This window comes from Pelophylax lessonae (genome assembly GCF_965119305.1).
Source record: "Pelophylax lessonae genome assembly, chromosome: 2".
Lineage (NCBI taxonomy): Eukaryota > Metazoa > Chordata > Amphibia > Anura > Ranidae > Pelophylax > Pelophylax lessonae.
Genome location: NC_138769.1, coordinates 596500226 through 596517329, shown reverse-complemented (window position 1 = coordinate 596517329; position 17104 = coordinate 596500226). Strand labels below are relative to the sequence as shown.

At 42.3% G+C, this 17104-nt stretch overlaps 1 protein-coding gene across 2 annotated transcripts in view; it reads right to left on the bottom strand.

The window, feature by feature from the left end:
* The window catches only part of ZNF385A (zinc finger protein 385A), a 349073-nt gene that overhangs the window by 106784 nt on the left and 225185 nt on the right, over positions 1-17104 (bottom strand). The gene's annotated exons all lie outside the window — the stretch shown is intronic.

The window sequence follows — 17104 nt, the reverse complement described above, 5'->3', positions numbered from 1 at the left end:
CAGTGGCACGTGGTCACAGGCAGTCAGCCTGGGGACCAGAGGAAAGGAACTGAACCCAGGGGTCCAGGAGAACTGACTGGAGGGGTAGAGACACTGGAGACCCTCAAAAAACAGTATCGTGAGTACAGGGGATCGTGTCTAGGGGCCTGACCTGAGGGGGGCCACCCCGGAAAAGGATAGTAAGAGAACGGGTGTCAGTCTGTGGAGTGAATGGGGATACTATGCAGGTATTCTGAAGATAATCTACCCAACTAAGTCGTCTGAACAGAGATTTGACCTAAATTCATCTAGTGGCAAGGTGAATCTGCAGACTGGCTGCATTTCCAGACAGGAGTCCTAATCCATTGTAAATAGTTCAATTTGGAGTATCCCACTCTTCCCTTCTCCCATCCCTATTTAAAATAAAACACCAAAAACAATTACATTCCCCTGGACTGATCATTGACTGAGCCAAAGAAGTAAAGTGTTAATCTGTGAATGCCAATGCTGCTTGCGGTAACCCAGGAGTGAGTGTATTATCCAGCAGTCCTCAAGGGGGCAGTACTACGCTTAAAGGGTAAGTTCACCTTTAAATAAATAAATGCACATATTTTTGCAGGAAAAAAATTTGCATTTATTATTTTGTTTTTATAGAGAGTCTGCAAAGCATTGCACCCATGATCAGCAGATTGTAGGTGCTATGCAGGGCTCTTGCACACTCTGTGTATAAGCTGTGTGATCATACCTCATACAAACATTCAGTTACACATTGACAGGAACTTTCAATAAAGTACCACATAGGGTTGCCACCTCATCCCTTTAAACCAGGAAATATATTAATTACACAGGTTCTGTGGCTAATATAATGCACATAAGTGCAAATAAGGCACTAAGTGAGTTTAATTACCACGTTAATCAGCCACCGAACCTGTGTAATTATTGTGTGTCCTGGTTTAAAGGGATGAGGTGGCAACCCTAGCGGGGGAAGCTGCAGCACTAACATGTTACATACACCGTGAATATGGGTGTAACATGTTAGAAAAAGGTAAACTTATCCTTTAAACAGAACCACTAGCTACACCATTCTTCTCATAAGATTATATGTGCATTCAAGGTATTTTATGCATGTTATTTATCTGTAAAACCCTCCTTTGTGCAAACATTCAAAAGCCCTGACACTTCTGCTGGGTGCCGCCATCTTGGATGTAATGTCAGCAGTCCCAGCAAAAGAAAGGGGTGGGAATGCTGGGTTAGCACAGATGGTAACTGGACCCTCCAGAACCAAGGAGAGCCATGCAAAGTGGGAGGGGGCTAGAGAACAGACTCTTAGGGGAAGTTTTACTAAAACTGGTTGTAAAGGGGACCACAACCCCACATTGTGCTTGTGATCTTTCATCAGAATACCGCTTCCTCCAGTCTGAACATAGATATCAGATATTCTAGCAGCCCCCATACAAAACTAGCCAAGAATAGCTTGTATAGATCTAGAACCTTTATTGAACAAACTCACACGAATATATACCTAATCAGGTCTGGTGCCTGATCACATTATCATATGCAGATGAAATTGCATATAGAAACATAATTAACTTGAACTAATTACCTAGCCATCTGGACAGAAACAATATGTGAATGGGAATGCAGACCCAGACAATGTTATCATTAACAGGTTAATTAACTCAGCACTGCAACAAGGCTAAAACAAAATACATTACACATTATCCTAAGTATATACACAGAATCCACAGTAGACAATAGGTGAGTAAATCAGCATAATCAACAATGTGTGGAAGACAGGTGGTTAAGCTGATGATATTAACATATGCTATGAGCCTGACTGTGCGAAGCAGTCTCTTATTGGCAATAGGCAGCTAGGCCTTTAACATGGATCCTAGGCCTAGAGTCCCAGAGAATTCATGTATTCCTTGAGAGATATTGTTGATAAATATTACTGTCCCATTTGAGTAATCCAAACCATATTCTCAGTGTCCATTAAGTCCATAATTTTCTTGGTCACCCTGTGCCCCTAATAGACACAGGGTGACTTACACATAAGAGGGGCCTAGGGAGCTGAGTGAGGGATTTCTCAACCTCTCAAAGGTAAGGCAGGCATAACATCTGAACTTCTGTATAGGGGTGTATATATACACACACACACACACATATGTGTATTTATACACATACACACATATAGGTGTGATAGAAGAAGGAGCCCTATGCCTGCAAATAATTTCATTAGCGCAGGCATAGGGTTCTGCTACTTTCACACCTATATATGTGTATATATACATACGTGTGTGTGTATATATCCCTATGCAGAAGTTCAGATGTTATGCCTGCCTCCAAAGATGCCCAGAAAATGCCCAAAAAAACGCCTGCAACAAAAACGCCCAGGTGTGTTGTTGCAGGCGTTTTTTTAGGCGTCTTTGGGGGCAGGCATAACATCTGAACTTCTGTATAGGGGTATATATACACACACACATATATGTATTTATACACATACACACATATAGGTGTGATAGGAGCGGAGACCTATGCATGCAAATAATTTCATTAGCGTAGGCATAGGGCTCCGCTACTTTCACACCTATATGTGTGTATGTGTATATATACATCCATGTGTGTGTGTGTGTGTGTGTGTATATATATATATACACCTACACAGAAGTTCAGATGTCATGCCTGCCTCCAAAGACGTCCACAAAAAAGCCCAATAAAACGCCTGAAATAAAAACGGCCAGGTGTAAAAGTAGCGGAGCCACTATCCTGCTCTACTGCAATTCTAATACAAATTATCTTTTTTTCTATGGCGGTCACCCTGACATGGATGAATTCTGTCACCCTGCCATAGCAGTCAGAGTCAGTTAACCCTACACTACACTACAGTCACCCTGATACTTAGCACTTTCCCTACAGAAACTAAATTATTAAATCTAACTATAGAGGAAAATAGTACCCTAACTACACTAGATATCCCTTTCCTCACACTAATAATTGCTAAATGACACTTTTGAAGCAGGAGTAACAGAACTGCTTCCACAGCCCTGTATTAAAGTGCTAGAGATTTGGCGGGGCTATCTTATATACTGGGGGGTGTATTCACTACTGATTGGCCTCTGGACCCCCTAGTCACTCCAATCAATTTTCTAGCATCCTCCTGCCCCCTCAATTGGCTTTTACTGATGGTTCTGGTCCAATCACAGGCTTTTAAAGCCCAGTTCCTGTCCCATTGCATTTTGGACGGTTCTGGTTGCCGAATTCCAAACTTTTTCAGCAAAAAGTTCGGAATTCAGCCGAATTTCGAACAGTCAATGTTTGGGTCGAACCGATGGTCGACCCTAACTGTTCGATCATCCCTAGTTACTAAACCCAGGACCCTGCATTCACTATATCTGGTCTCCCACAGTACACAGAACATGGAAATGCAATTATGTTTTTAAATATAGACAGCTAAATACCTTTCCTCATCAGCAGTATATAACAGTCTTGTGACTTCAGTGTCTGGTTAAAGCTTGTAGGAGGAATTTTCATTCTCCCCTGATTGTACTATGAGTCCGGAGGACCCCTGACCTTTTATCTGGACAGCGCTGATCACATGCACTCCCCCCCCCCCCCAAAAAAAAAAACTCTCTAGTAATACACACCAAACTGAGCATGTTCAGAGTGCCTCCAAGGCTCTGTACTATCGGCAGATAGATTGGAGACAGTAAAAGAAGGGGAGGATCAGAGAAGACAGGATCAAACATCCTTTTTACACAATGTGGATGATTAACCCCATTGTGTTCCACACTGAGTATACCAAGCAGGCTTTACTGCATATACAGACTGATTTTCCTGGTGTGGGTTTAGTAAAACTTTAAGCTATATTTATTTGCTGCCTTGCAAAATGGAAGTGCAGGACAAAGATGCTATGACCATTACAGGGTGCCTCTGCCTTGGTTTACCGCTGTCATAATCAGTTGAGCCTGGTCCCCTTACAATGAGGTGTCATGTATAGAATGTTGATGGGTTGGGAAATGCTAAATGACATGTAGAAGAGATTGACAGATCAGGATTAAATCTCAATCTATCCAGTTCTGTTTCCTTATACTAAACTAGGATCTCTCGTACGTCCGCTATGAGACCTTTACAATGCTCCTTGGTATAACTGCAGAGAAAAGCGACAAGCAGACCTTCACAATGTATGCAGCTAATTTTATCTACAGCCAATCGATCCAAGGAATCACCTGTGTGTGTCGCCTTCCTTTTTACTGCTGCCCATAAATATTGGTCCAAACTCTTCGGGATTTTTGTCCTTGTTCGGAGTATGCAGCTGCGGATGGGAAACGAACAAAAGCTCTCCCAGGGGTCCCTCCTCCCATTTTACTTCCACCCCCCTCTCTGGCTGGGTGCGGGGAGCTGAAATATCATTTGAAGCAGCCCAGCTGTTAAGACAGCTGTTCCAAAAGCAGGACAGTTAACTAGAGCTAGCAAAGGCGGATTAGATGTGAATCAGTCAGGCAGAGATACGGGTCTGCCACAATTAATTTGCATTGTACGTACAGGCTATTCCTAAGCAGGGCACACATACAGTTCTTGGCAGGCACACAAGTCTAAATCACCACTTACATGTAATTAAATCCGTTTTCAATAAAGTAAAGCATGCTAGAAAAAAATAAAAAAAAATCACTGGATTAAAGAACAGCTACGCTGAGCAATATCTGTGCTCCTCCGCAGAATATCAAATATAAGGAAAACAGAATAAAACGTATTTTCTGTGGTGCACCTGGAACTTGCTATGAGTAAGGCTACGGCCGAAACGCGTTAGCATTTTACCATGTTATACACTGCTGTCATGCTGGAATAAATTGCTTCAAAAGGAAGCATTCTTGTGTTGGCTTTTCTTGTTACTTGGAAGCACCTGGAACTTTCTATGCTCTGATCCTTCATTTGCTATCCACTTCAAATCTGGGAGGTTTTACCCCCTTTAATGACAGGCCATTTTTTACGATACTGCGTTGCTTTACCTGACAATTGCGCGGCCGTGCGACGCTGTACCCAAATAAAATTGATGCATTTTTTCCCCACAAATACAGCTTTCTTTTGGTGGTTTTTGATCACCTCAATTTTGAAAAAACAAAAAAACAAAAAACAATATTTTTTACTTTCTGCTGTAAAACATTCCCAATGAAAAAAATTAAAACAATCAAATTTTTTCATCAATTTAGGCCAATATGTATTCTGCTACATATTTTTGGTAAAAAAAAAAACCCAAATAAGTGATTTCTTAATGGTTTGCACAAAACGTATAGCATCTACAAACTATGGGATAGATTTATGGAATTTTAATTTTTAAATTTTTTTTTATTTCCATCAGCGATTTTTAGCGGGACTGCGACATTAAGGGGTTGATTTACTAAAACTGGAGAGTCCAAAATCTGGTGCTGCTCTGCAAAGAAGCCAATCAGCTTCCAGGTTTTATTGTCAAAGTTTAATTGAACAAGCTGAAGTTAGAAGCTGATTGGCTACCATTCACAGCTGCACCAAATTTTACTCTCTCCAGTTTTAGTAGTAAATCCACCCCTAAGTGACACTTTTTGGGGACCAGTGACACCAATACAGTGATCAGTGCTAAAAAAAATGCACTCTTACTGTATAAAGTACACTGGCAGCGAAGGGGTTAACACTAGGGGTGCTCAAGGGGTTAAGTGTCGGGGGAATGCTTTCTAACTGTGTGGGGGATGGTTGTGCAGCTAGAGGAAAAGAGAAATCTGTGTTTCAGCTTGTTTACATAGGCAGACGGCCGCCGTTCTGTCATTCCCCTGCATGATCATGGATAGCCATCGGCCGCAACCCACTGATTGGCTCCCGCTATGTCTGATCACAGCAGGAGTGGCGCTCCGGCGGTGCCGCGCGCCCCCGAGAACCCCTGCACAAAATCACGTACCTATACGTGATTTTGCGTAGCCGGGCCGCCCTGCCGCTATATATATATATATATATATATATATATATATATATATATATAGTGGGCGGTCCGGAAGTGGCTTTAAGGTTTAGTAAACTGAGCAGGAACATAGTTTCTGAGGGTGCAAGGAACTGGATTTGCACAATGTGTTTTCCCATCGCAGTGAAAGCAGGTTAAAGGGGAACTTCACTCTCTTAATTAACATTGATTATTTTGAATCCCTGTGCTACTAGGATTAGTAAATAAATAGGAAAGTATATCATATTTACTTGTTTTAAACGTTATTTTACATTTCTTTAGTTACTTCCTAGTTTTCATGCCTAGACAAATGATGTCGTACATCCCAGGAGTCTTCAGGAGGGGTTTTCTCAGCCAAGCACACCCTCCTGCCGGTAGGCGGAAATCGCGGCAACATCGCACAGCGTTTGGGGTGCAATTGCAAATCACGGGCAACGCACAGGCATCCCGCGATTTGCAATGATTTCCGGATCGTGGGCAGAATCGCAGTGATTCTGCCCGCGATCGCTACGCTGACATGTGAATGTAGCCTTAAGGTTCAGCACTGAGCAGTGCGGGGTGTATCAACATGGCCTCCGCCACCTTCCTACTGCTGGCATCCAGCTTCTTTCAAAATGTAACATCAAAACAGCATCACAGATGTCAACATATTATATTTATTTATATAAACTCATTTTATTGCTAAAATTACTGTCACGTTTAAGATGTAGCTGGGTGTCCGCTGCTGCCTTCTTCTGACTGCAGGTGTTCTGCCAGATTAGCAAACCTGATGGGGCGCATGTGCAGCTGACAGAACGTCACTTCCGTTACCTAATCTGACAGGTCATCGATTCTGACGGAACACCTGCATGCATGATCTAAGGGCAGATGGATTCCAGGAACTGAATTCTACATGAATCATCTGCCCTTACTCAAGATGGCCATGGCTAGAAATGCTAGGGGGGGTGTTTTTGGAAGTGATTTCTCAACAAAATAAAGCATGGAGACATGGATGGATGGGGGGTGTTTGCTTTGAATATTAAAAATAAATTAAAGAGCGCATTTGGTTTGTGATAATCAGATACAGTGTAGTTCTGCTTTAGAGTACCAACGGCTATACGTAGTGATTCTGACAACTCACACTTTTTCCTTAAAGATGAATTCCAGGTATGGATATTTATACTTAATTACATTGTTCTAGCTTGGATCATTATAACTATGTATATACCATACCTGGCTGATCCCCCTGAAATGTGGAAATCACTGAAGTAGACACTGCTACTCTAGTGATCTCCACTTGCTTCTGGGTCCCGTGCCAAGCGGCTGCCCTCTTCACTCTGAACACAGGAGGTCGGCGGCTCGGCATGTGTACCATTCACAGAGCGCTTTGCATTTCCTGAATTAATGCATATCATTATATGATTGGACGAGGTGGAGAGCATGATGTCACCGTCTCACCTCATCCAAATAGCTTTATATGCATTCAGAAAATGCAAAGTATTCATTGAATAGCGCCCGTGCTGAGTGACCAACCTCCAGTGCAGGGAAGATACTCAGTACGGGACCTGGAAACAAGTGGAGATCACTGAAGTAGTAGTACTTCAATGATTTCCAGCTTCCAGGGGGATCTACAAGGTGTATGTATATATATATATATATATAGTTACTTTGGTCCATGCTGGACTAAAGTAACCATGCACATATAATATAGCCATACCTGGAATTCTTCTTTAACCACTTGCCCACTGCCTAACGTCTATCTACGTCGGCAGTCAGCCCCTCACAGGCAAAGTGACGTAGATCTACATCGCTAGCCTGTGAGGCTCTAGGGAGCGAGCGCGCGCCGCCGGAGGCACGCTCCGGCTCACTCACGGACCCCCCCGTGCGTGTGAGCCGGAGCGTGTCCGCCGCTCACTCGCGATCGTCGGTTACACCGGGAGAAAGGCAGGCGGCTAATGTAAACACAGCCGCCTGTCATTCTCCCCTGTGTAACAGCAGAGATCATACGGTCCTGCTATGTAGGACCGTAGATCTCTGCAGTTACATGAAAAGCCACATCCAATCACAGTTAGAAGCACGCCCCTAGGGACACACTTAACCCCTCCTTCTCCAATAAAGTTAACCCCTTCCCTGCCAATGTCATTTTTTCAGGAACAGTGCATATGTATAGCACTGATTACTGTAGTAATGTCACTGGTACCCCCAAAAGTGTCAAAAATGTCAGTCAAGGGTCCGATCTGTCCGCCGCAATGTCGCAGTCCCGCAAAAAAAATTGCAGATCGCCGCCATTACTTGTTAAAAAAAAACAATAAAAATGACAAAAATCTTCCCCTTAGTTATTAAACGCAATAACTTTTGCGCAAACCAATCAAAATACGCTTATTGCGATTTTCTTTCCAAACATATGTAGCAGAAAACAAATTGGCCAAAAATGTTAAAAAATTTTGATTTTTACATTTTTTGTTTTGGGAATTTCATATAAAAAAATGTGAAAAATATTGTTATTTTTGCAAAATTGTCGCTCTTTTTTTGTTTATAGCGCACGATTAAAAATTTGCACAGGTGATCAAATACCACCAAAAGAAAGCTCTGTTTGTGGGAAAAAAAGGACGTCAATTTCATTTGGGTACAGCGTCGCACGACAGCGCAATTGTCCGTTAAAGTCACGCAGTGCCGAATTGCAAAATAGGCCCTGGTCAGGAAGGGGGTAAAATCTTCCGGGGCTTAAGTGGTTAAATCGGGGCTCCTCCTAAAGACATCATTCTGTCGGACACAGAAGAGGACATGTAAATATTTTTCCCCATGCAATGCCAATCCATCTTCACTATGTCATAACTGTTATTAAACCGTTAACATTGCATTATATAAACTGAACTTGGACATGTACCCCCATCTGTACAGGCGGATAATAGTCCATGTGCTGCTTGCTTCTAGAAACCTGATCCTAAGAAACTGGAAATCAAAGTGTATCCCAAATTTATCTGAAGTTATTCACTTAGTAAATGAAAACTACTTACTTGAAAAAGCGTTATCTGTCTATAACCTAACATATAGTAAATTCCAAAAATCTTGGGACGCTTGGCCTTATCTCACCTCGGATAATAGACTGTCCTGAGTTCTTTATGATCCAGAGGGTTGGGGCGGGACCTCCTCTGTCCTGGAGACATAGATCCCTGCGGGTTCCGGACGGAGGAGTCCTGTCACGACTTCGGATCAATATGTACTGTCGCTATATTATGTCGCACAACTAATCTCTATATTCTGGACTGGAAACTGTTTAAACTGTTTAATCTGTTTATACTATTGTTTTATTGCTCATTTTCATCTACTGTTGTCCTCCATGTTGGAGTATTGTTAACTCTGTAAAAATCAATAAAAACTTATTGAAAGTAAAAGAAACTAAACTTCACTCTCTCAATAAACACTGACTATTTTTAATCCCTATGTTGTTAGCATTAGTGAAAAGATAGGAAATGATATCATATTTACATGTTTCAAACTGTTTTTTTTTTTATTTTCTTTAGTTACTTTCTGGGTTTCCAGGCCTAGGCAAATGATGTCATACATCCCAGGAATTTTCAGGAGGGGCAGAGAAGTTTTCTCAGCTAAGCATGCCTGAGCTAAGGGCAGGTGGATTCCAGGAAGGTGATCATCTTCCCTTACTCAAGATGGCCTATGGGGGGTGCTAGACATGCTAGGGGGGTGTTTTTTTTAAAGGGATTTCTCAGCAAAATAAAGTATGGAGACATGGATGAATGAGGGAGGTTGCTTTGAATTTTAAAAATGAATTAAACAGCATTTTGCTTTGTGTTGCTCAGATGCAATGTTGTTCTGCTTTAAAGATAAACTAAAGTCAAAGCTTATGAGGCATGAGCAGGCAGGTTTACTGCAGAAGAGACATGCTATGTCTCTTCTGCTAAAATAAACTCACCTGTCTGTTCACAGTGTTCTGTAGAATGTAAACGGAGCTGTGTAAGCTTTGCACAGTTTACATGGTGCTGAAGTGCTGGGATGACTGAACTCCTGCGCATGTAAGGGAGTTACATTATTCTGTGCCAAAAAATCTAGAGAGGCGTTGGACCGTTGGAGAGGAGGTACGGTAAGTATTTTGGACTTTAGTTCTGCTTAAAAGGATCACAATAATGAAAAATATTGTATTCTGGTGTCTGTATGGGGTTAATACTTGCAATGACAACATTCAGTATATGAGTTCTTTTTTATTTTACATTTATTTATTTATATATTTTTCTCCACCTGCACACACAGGCCAAACTGTCCAGAAAAATGACAGTTAAAGCAGAACTAAACCTATCGATTTACCGGTTTCCCGAAACAGTTACATTCAAAGCATGCCATCAGTGATGACTATTATAGTTATGTGATCCCCAAAAAAAAAACTGTCACACTGTCTGAGGTCCTAACTGATCACATGTGCAGGACCATGGTAACTGCAGATCAAACAGAGGGCAATTTAGCAGTGTAAATGAGAAGAGGGTATAGTTCCACTTGAATTAGTGCAGTTTATACAATTTTCCCTAAAAAGAAAAAAAAACTGTTGCTGTAACTGCTTAAAATATGTTACCAGGACTTAAAGCGGAGCTACACTCCACAATACCTAAACTGCTTTAATGGTCTGACGTCCCTCGCCAGCGCCGGGATCTTCTACTCGGCTTCTTCCAGGTGCTTGGCTACAGCTGTTCTTATTGGTTGGCGCAGGATTATGTCACTTCTACGCATTCACATTACTGCAGTTTTATATAATTAGTGTTGCGAAAAAATAAAAATCTATATCAATGTGAATGTAATGTAAATGTATTTTTTGTTCGCCCTAATACTAGTATAGGTGATGTGTTTGAACTCCCAGTTGTTAAAAAATAAATATTAAAGTGCATACCATCTTGCAACATCAATTAGTGATATAATCAATTAAATAAATTAGGAAAGTGCTGAGTGCTAAATCAATAATAAATATATCAATCTTCCACAAATTATTATACTAAAAATTGTGCTGAATATTTTCTCTCATGCAATGTGACCATCAATAATAAATAAGTGCAATCAACTTTAAAATACCAGAAACAGTCCACAAAGTGCTTAAAACTTAATATATTAAAAATAAGCTTGTGATGAATAATTAGTCTCACCCACGATCGGCGTAGCGCTCCGTCCGTTCTTGCCCCTCCCCTACGCGTGACGACACAAGGGACCACGTGTCTTCCTCAGGGGGATTACACATTACTGCAGTTATCCCTGCACAGGCGCTATGCCCAAATGAAGACTGAGCTGCACTTGCGCCCCTCATTGTATATTCCACAGCATACTGCGAGCAGGCACGTAGGTTTCTTCTACTGCAGAAGAGACATTGCATGTCTCTCCTGCAATAAAGAGTCTTTCTGACAGCAGTTTTCAAAAGTGGGAGTTTAGTTCCTCTTTAACTACATGCCGCCCGCCCGCCGTCATATTACGGCGGAGCGGTGCGACCATTATCCTGGGCCGCCGTCATATGACGGCGGCACTTTAAGCAGGGCAGGCGCGCGATCGCGTGCGCGCCGCCCTGCACTGCCGGTGTCGGGGTGTCCCCGGGACACCCCCCGTCACCGGCAGGGGGGAAACAGCCAATGGGCGTGGCTGTTTCCCACGTGATCGGCTGTGTTCCAATGACACAGCCAATCACAATGGAGGCGCCCACAAGATGACCGCGCATGCGCGATCGGGAGCGCGCAGCGCGGTCATGTCGGTGGCACTGTGTTCCGTAGGAACACAGCTGTCACCGGCAGTAGCAAACAGTCACTGACAGTGACTGTTTACTATGTGATCGGCTGTGAATCCATTCACAGCCGATCACAAAATGTAAACAAAGAGCAGTAACTCACTGTTACTAGCTCTTCTCCCCTCATATAGTTTCCAGTATGAGGAGAGCAGAGCTAGAAACAGTGAGTTACTGCTCTGTACACCTGTCACAAATTAAAAGCACAAAAATAAATGTCCCCACACAGTCCTCAGCCCCCCCCCCCCATGTCACCTGTCACCCAACAGTCACCTCATCAGTGCCCAGAAATTGACACCCATAACGTTCACATGTGAGCGTAGCGATCGCGGGCAGAATCACCGCGATTCTGCCCGCGATCCGGAAATCATTGCAAATCACGGGACGCCTGTGCGTTGCCCGTGATTTGCAATAGCACCCCAAACGCTGTGCGATGTTGCCGCCAATTCCGCCTGCCGAATCGCGGTAACATCGCGCAAACATCGCATGACGCCCAAAAAAGGTACAAGAGCTTCTTTGGGGCATCATGCGTTGTTTGCGTGATGTTACCGCGATTCGGCAGGCGGAAATGGCGGCAACATCGCACAGCGTTTGGGGTGCTATTGCAAATCGCGGGCAACGCACAGGTGTCCCGCGATTTGCAATGATTTCTGGATCGCGGGCAGAATCGCAGGGATTCTGCCCGCGATCGCTACGCTCACATGTGAACGTAGCCTAAAGTTCACCGGTCACCAGAGACTGCATCAGTACCGCCGTGCACCATCGCCCGTCACCTGTCACCCTTCAGTGACCATCGCCCGTCACCTGTCACCCCATCAATCACCGTCACCTGTCACCCCATCAGTCATCGTCACCTGTCACCCCATCAGTCATCGTCATCTGTCACCCTATCAATCATCGTCACTTGTCACCCCATCAGTGATCGTCACTTGTCACCCCATCAATCATCGTCACTTGTCACCCCGTCATTGATTGTCATCTGTCACCCCATCAATCATCGTCACTTGTCACCTCATCAATCGTCATCTGTCACCTCATCAATCATCGTCACCTGTCACCCCACCAGTCATTGTCACCTGTCACCCCATCAGTCAACGTCACCTGTCACCCCATCAGTCATCGTCACCTGTCACCCCATCAGTCACCTGTCACCCCATCAGTCATCGTTACCTGTTTGCCATATACATGCAACCACTTACCGACCGCCTAACGACTATATGCGTCGGCCATTAAAAGCTAAATACTGGGGTTATGGCAGCAGATAGCCCCCATAACCCTGGTATTTTTTTAAACGGCGGGCGGTCGGCTATCAGATAAGGGTGGTCCCAGTGGCGGATTCGCCGCGGAATTACCCTTACGCTGCAGGGGAAGAGGTGCCCCCCCCCCTCCCGCCGCGTCCCAGACGTTTTCCCAGCTTACCGGACCCGCCGGCAGCGGGGAAAACTATCTGGTCCCGGACCCTCAGAGACAGGAAGTCGAGTGAGGGCAAGATGGCCCTCACTCGACTCTATGGTCTTGGAGGACCGGAGCTACGTCAAAAGTCGTTGCCTAGCAACCGGTTTAAAGGGCCGGTTTTTTTTTTTTTTCTTTCTTTTTTCAACAATTTTTTTTTTTTTCTTTTTTAGTGTAGTTGTGAGGTGTGAGGTCTTTTTGACCCCAGATCTCACAATAAAGTGGACCTGTCATGCCTATTTCTATTACAAGGGATGTTTACATTCCTTGTAATAGGAATAAAAATGATCAAAACATTTTTTTTTTTAAACTGTGTAAAAATAAAAAAATTATAAATAAAATAAATAGGAAAAAAAAAAATTAAAGCGCCCTGTGCCCGTTAGCTCGCGCGCAGAAGCAAACGCATACGCAAGTCCTGCCCACATATGTAAACGGTGTTCAAACCACACATGTGAGGTATCGCCGCGATCGTTAGAGCGAGAGCAATAATTTGAGCTCTAGACCTCCTCTGTAACTCTAAGCTGGTAACCTGCAGAAATTTTTAAAATGTTGCCTATGGGGATTTTTAAGTACCAATGTTTGGCGCCATTCTGTGAGCATGCGCAATTTTGAAGCATGACATGTTGGGTATCTAATTACTCGGCGTAACATTATCTTTCACATTATGGAAAAAAATTGGGCTAAATTTACTGTTTTCTTATTTTTTAGTTCAAAAAAGTGATTTTTTTTTCAAAAAAATTGCATTTGGAAGACTGCTGCGCAAATATGGTGTGATAAAAAATATTGCAATGATCTCCATTTTATTCTCTAGGGTCTCTGCTAAAAAAAATATATATAATGTTTGGGGGTTCTAAGTAGTTTTCTAGCAAAAAAAAATTATTTTAGCTTGTAAACACCAAGTGTCAAAAATAGGCCCAGTCTTAAAGTGGATAAATGGACAACTTTGTGAAAAGGGCTACTTGGATGTTAGGCGTCTGTATGTGGCTAGGCTGTGTAAAAGTGTTACACATGTGGTATCGCCATACTCAGGAGGAATAGCAGAATGTATTTTGGGGTGCAATTTTTGCTATGTACATGCTATGTGTTAGAAATATTGCATAAATGGACAGCTTTGTGTAAAAAAAATGTGTTTTCATTTTCTTTCCACAGTTTCCAAAAACTTGTGGAAAAAAATGACATATTCAAAAGACTCATTATGCCTCAAAAATTATACATTGGGCTGTTTGCTTTCTAAAATGGGTTCATTTTATGGGGGTTTCCATTGTCCTGGTGCTCCAGGGCCTTCAAAAGTGCGATAGGTTGTCAGGAAATTATATGTGTAATTTGTGCTCCTAGAATGCCGGACGGTGCTACTTGGATGTTAGGCCTCTGTATGTGGCCAGGCTGTGAAAAAGTCTCACACATGTGGTATCGCCATACTCAGGAGGAGTAGTAGAATGTGTTTTGGGGTGTAGTTGCAAGTATACATATGCTGTGTGAGAGAAATAACCTGTTAATACGTCAATTTGTAAAAAAAAAAAAAAAATCTTAATTTTGCAAAGAGTTGTGGGAAAAAATTACAACTTCAAAAAACTCACCATGCCCCTTATTAAATACCTTGGAATGTCTACTTTCCAAAAAGGGGTCATTTGGGGGGTATTTGTACTTTCCTGACTTTTTAGTGTCTCAAGAAATGAGATAGGCCTTCAGTACATCAGGTGTGGTCAAGTGTGATCAATTTTCAATGAATAGCACCATAGCTTGTGGACTCTATAATCTGTTATTTTTACCAAAGATAAGTAGAAGTATAAATTTTGGCCAAAATGTGTGAAAAAAAATTACTCATTTGCTAAATTTTATGACAGAAATAAAGAAAAATGCGTTTTTTCACAATATTTTCAGTCTTTTTTTATTTATAGCACAAAAAATAAAAAACCCATTAGTAATTAAATACCATCAAAAGAAAGCTCTATTTGTGTGTAAAAAAGGAAACAAATTTTTTATGGGTACAGTGTTGCATGACTGAGTAATTGTCATTCAAAGTGTGAGAGCGCTGAAAGCTGAAAATCAGTCTGGGCAGGAAGGGGGTGAAAGTGCACTGTAGGCAAGTGGTTAAGCTCAATTCACAAAAGGTCACACACCAGGATGAGCATACTTATGTTCAAAAAAGAGATTTATTTTCAGTTGAGTCCAGTGAGATTTTAAAATAACTGAATAAATTAGAAAGCTTTATTCATGTGTTAAAACTTTGTGAATTAAAGCTTCAGTCATTAAAGTGATTGTAAAGTCTCATTTAAAAAATAAATAAATAAAATAACAAACATGTTATACTTATCTTATCTGTGCAGTTGGTTTTGCACAGAGCAGCTCGGATCCTCCTCTTCTCGGGTCCCTCTTCGCTCCTCCTAGCCCTTCCCGCCTTTCAAGTGCCCCCACAGCAAGCAGCTTGCTATGGAGGCAACCAAGCCGAGCAGCAGCTCCTCGTGTCCATTCAGACACGGAGCTGCGGTTTGGCCCCGCCGACTCTCTCTCCTGATTGGCTAACTGATGTTGTTTGACAGCAGCAGGAGCCAATGGCGCCTCAGCCAATCAGGAGGGAGAGTCTCAGACGGCCGAGGGACTTGTGGACATCACTGGACAGAGATGGTGCTCAGGTAGGTATTAGGGGTGCTGGGGAGGCTGCTACACACAGAAGGCTATTTATCTTCATGCATAGAATGCATGAAGATAAAAAACCTTCTGCCTTTACAACTCCTATGCCCTCACTATCAATTATTTACATATTCTTAACCAGCAGTAAAAGAGCTCCCTGACCTTTCTAGCTGCTTGCAATGTAAGGTAACTGATTCTCGACTATCCTCAAAGATCCTTAAAAGCTTAGAAACATCCACTTTGTGTTTAGATTAGAAGGCCAGCAGCCTGCCAAGATTCTGCTGCAACAGAAAGTAATAGCAATAAAAAAGTATTGTAGCCTGTCAAAGCAGTAAAAAAACAAAAATGTAATATGTTGCAGCTTATCAATTCTTAGATGTGGTGGCTGCATTCATTTTTTATTTTTTATTTTGTTCTCATTATTTTCACCAGTAAGGCCCCTTTTCACACATGTGAATCATTCATTTCATTAGTTCAGTCATGTTTTTTTTCAAGGAAAATACGGATGAAGTTTATACCAGTTTTTCATCAGTTTCTCATCAGCTGCTCATCTGTTTCTCATCAGTTTTTTAACATCCACTACAAATTCAACAACGGATGCAAAAATAAATTGTTTGTCCGTTTACATCCGTTTTTCTTCTATTCCATTTTTTTAGTGGAACAAAAATAGAGCTTTGATCCATTTAAAAAAACAGATGTTGAAAGATGCCGATGTAAACTGATGTAAATGGATTATCATCTGTTTACATTCGTTTTCCATAGAGATGCACTAATGTCTGTTTTGGGTAAACGATCGGCACGTGTGAAAGGGGCTGATTGGCTACCATGCAGAGCTGCACAAGATTCTGAGTGCACTAGTTTTAGAAAATCCCTCCCTATATGTCTTTTCTGTAAAAAAAATCTCTCCTTCTTCCCACCAGCATGTGCAACTTAGTGTACATTCTCAGTATGTTTTGGTGCTGGGAGAAATCAACTTTTGTGTGCATGCATGGTATTTCCGCCATCCTGGGCAGGTCAATCAATATGGATGAAGATGCTTAACCCCAAAGAAGACTGGGTGAAGATGGAGGCACTGTCGAGGGAGTTGGCATCACTGGAGGGGAGCAAAGTACAGTAAACTTTAGGGGTAGTAAACTCTTAAAATTAAAAAAAAGTTTCCTCCTGCATAGCAATATCATAATGTGCTAGTATGGATTGCATACTAGCACAATATGAAAGGCTTAACTTGAAACTAAGCCCACCAGTGGCACGCTGCCAACGCTACAGAGGCTTCCATCTTCACCCGGTCTTCCTTCTGGGTTCGTAGGCTGTGGCCGCTTGAATGGCCGAGC